Below are 3387 nucleotides of genomic sequence, written 5' to 3'. Positions count from 1 at the left end.
TATGAATTTAGGAATGTGTCCATTTCTTGAATTTTTTAATTTTTGCAAAATTTAATGTATATAGTAGTGAATATCTTCTCAATTTTGATAGTGACAAATGGGGACTTCCATTTTCATTTCTTGTTTAATGATTTTTAAAGTTTTTATTGGTAAGCACACAGTTTAATGCAATTCAACATACTCATAAAGTTGTGTAACCATTACAACATCTGTCTCCAGAACTATTTTCATTTGGTACAACTGGGCTTCCATATCCTGTGTAAACAACAGTGCCTTTTCTCTTCCTCCCTCATCCCCTAGCAACCATCATTCTACACTGTTTCTATGACTTTGGCTATGTTAAATAACCAAGCATAATCATATTTTTTGAGGACTGGCTTACAGTATTCACCCATGTTTTAACATATGTCAAAATTTCCTTTTCAAGGCTAAATATTCCACTATATATAGCATATACTGTACCACATTTTGCTTATCCATTAATCTGTGGACAGACAATGTTTCTCTTTTCTCCCTTTATTGGTAAGTTTGACAAAGGATTTGTTTTGTTTATTCTTTCAACAAATTAGCTCTTTGGTTCATTGTTTCTTTTATTGGATTTTTTGTCTCTATTGCATTAATTTCCTCTCTGATAATTCCTATTTCCAAACTTAAATTCAGATTGGGTTTGTATTGTTGTGTTTTAGTACCTTAAATTTATCACTAGGATATTTATTTCAGATATCTCTGCTTTTTCAATGTGAGAATTGATTTCAATAAGCTATCCAGTTATGAGTGCTTACATTAGTTACCATATTTTGCTGTGAGTTTGATCAATATTGTTGTTTGGTTGCAGATTTTTTTTAAATTTCTTCCTTGACTTCCTCCATTATATATTGGGTAGTAAGTAATATTTCTTTTAAGTTCCCAGCTGTTTATAAATTTTCCATGTATTCTTCTATGATTAATTTCTAGTTTCAATGATCAGTGGTCTGACCACCACTCTTCTGTAACTAGCAGAGTTGACACAGTGGCATATGCAGGCAAACATCCTTGCCCTGCATTGCACCTATTAAATTTTATTTAGTTCTTGTCAAAATCATTTTGCAGCTTGAATAAAGGAATAAATCATATTCATGAAGTTAGGCATATTATTATATTGATATTTTGCACAAAAAGATGGAATAGACATTATTTTCAAGAGATGTCATATTTTTACGTACAGATTCTAAATTTATCCACATATGGAAATATACATTTATTCATATACAGTCATGTTATCCGCAGGAGTGTCAATGATAGCAATACAAATCCTGAATTCTTTCCTGAATTTCTTAGGACTACATTTCCTGTAGAACCATTAGTCTATGTCTTTCATGTACAGCAATAGAATTCTCCTTAAGTTGCATTTCTAGTTTATGTAGCTACATTGGAAACACAGTTATCAGTTATTTTATTGCTTGGACTCTTCACCTAACTCATAACTTCTTACAGGTTAGGCTTCACAAAGTTTCCATGAAATCAATGATCATCTAAAGACTTATGAGACAGAAGTTACAATAAAGATGATGACAGTTAAGAATGATCCATAAAAACCTGTCAAATATTTCATACACAAAAATTCAGAAAATATTTCTTTTAGTCACAGCATGCATGACGGACAACTATGGAATTGCCACATGAGATCTGAATGCCATCAAACTCCCAATAATTCCATCAGGCAGGTGAACATGCTTTGGGCTCAGGCTACATTGAGTGCCAGTTATTGGAGACATTCTCCATAGTGGCAGTTATAAGAGACCCCTGCAGTAAATCTCCAAGTTATGCCCAGAGTTATCTTTTCTTTTCTTTTCTTTCTTTCTTTCTTTCTTTCTTTCTTTCTTTCTTTCTTTCTTTCTTTCTTTCTTTCTTTCTTACCGGGGATTGAACTCAGACCCTTGCACTTGCCAGGGAAGCACTTATTCCACTGAGCCATCTCCCCAAACCCTTTGCCCAGAATTATGGAGTATGGCAGAAAGAAAGTGCAAGAGACAAAATAGGTGTAGCAGGTATCCCAAATAAACAGTTAAACTGTTCCCAGGGTAAAAAGGCCATAAGGCACCAAGAACTTTGGTTTATATTGATTGTATCTGTGTCGAAAACAATTAACCACTAAGAAGAATATATGCAGTATATTATTTGTTGAAACTGTACTTTCAATTTGATTTGAAACTGTCTCTTTGCTATATGTTTATCAATAAAACTTTGAAAAGAAAAAAAAATAAGTTAAGGGCTATGAGTATTTCCATGAGCAATAATAACACTACTGAGAGCTAGTAAGAAAAACAAAGTACACTTTCAAGGACATGAAAAAGACAGAATGGCAATAAGAAAACTGTAATTCCTCCAGGTACCGTGTTATCTTCAACAGGTCTTACTTTGTAATGTCAGCATCACAGTACTCGCTAGCTTTAGGACTTCCAGCTGTGACCAGTAAAACAATAGAGTTTCTGCATTACAATCTGTCTTATGTGGCATTGCAAGGATGATCTTGGCATTCCCTAGACTCAATTTGTAATTTATAATTGGACACCAGCAAATTAATTTCAGCCAGTAAAGTAATAGAAGGTAAAGGAAAACAATTTTGGATAAGACGTAAGACTTTTGATTTTATATGTCTCACATTCTGGCTTCTACAGTGAAAATAGTGGAGGAAAAGAGGAGAAAAATGAACCAATGTATATAACATGTCCTCTTCTTCTACATGCTAGACACTGGACATTAAGTAAAAGAACATGGTTCATTATAGATGAGTAATATACCATAATAAAGATAAAGGTTTTCAAAAAACCGATGGAAATTCTTAATATGATCACCCCAGCCATCCTTTATGTACTTGCCTGATTGCCCACCTACCTTTTCCCTATCTTTTCTCCTTTCTTACCTTTTCATTTTGAAAATAGCTCTTAATATGTAGAATTTTTACCTTGACTAAGATATCTTTGAAATAAGCAACTACACCGAGGACAACAAATTATAATATGAAAACCATGCTTAAATACCTGGCATCTTAGTCTCCTAAATGTGTACTGTTTCTAATGTCATAACAGTTATTACTATACTCTCTTTAAAATAATTTGTAAAAATGAAAATAAAAGAAAAAAGAGACAAGAACAAAAATTTAAGATTTCTTGAAAGCAATCGGTAATATTCAATCATATATCTAATCTTACATAATTATATCTGTTAATCTGAGCAACAAATTTGACGAAAAATGTAGATAATATATCAACCATTGTTAATCAGCTATTCTTTTTTTGAAAAATCTGTAACATATGTAATGTGTTTGGCTACCTTATTTCTGTCTTTGTTTCTGATTTTTGTTCTTGCTTTTGTTTTTATTCTTCAAATAAAATAAAATTATAATTC

Source organism: Octodon degus, unplaced genomic scaffold (assembly GCF_000260255.1).
Source record: "Octodon degus isolate 3935 unplaced genomic scaffold, OctDeg1.0 scaffold00309, whole genome shotgun sequence".
Lineage (NCBI taxonomy): Eukaryota > Metazoa > Chordata > Mammalia > Rodentia > Octodontidae > Octodon > Octodon degus.
The sequence above is the reverse complement of the archived record's forward strand: the minus strand, read 5'-3'. Positions refer to the sequence as shown.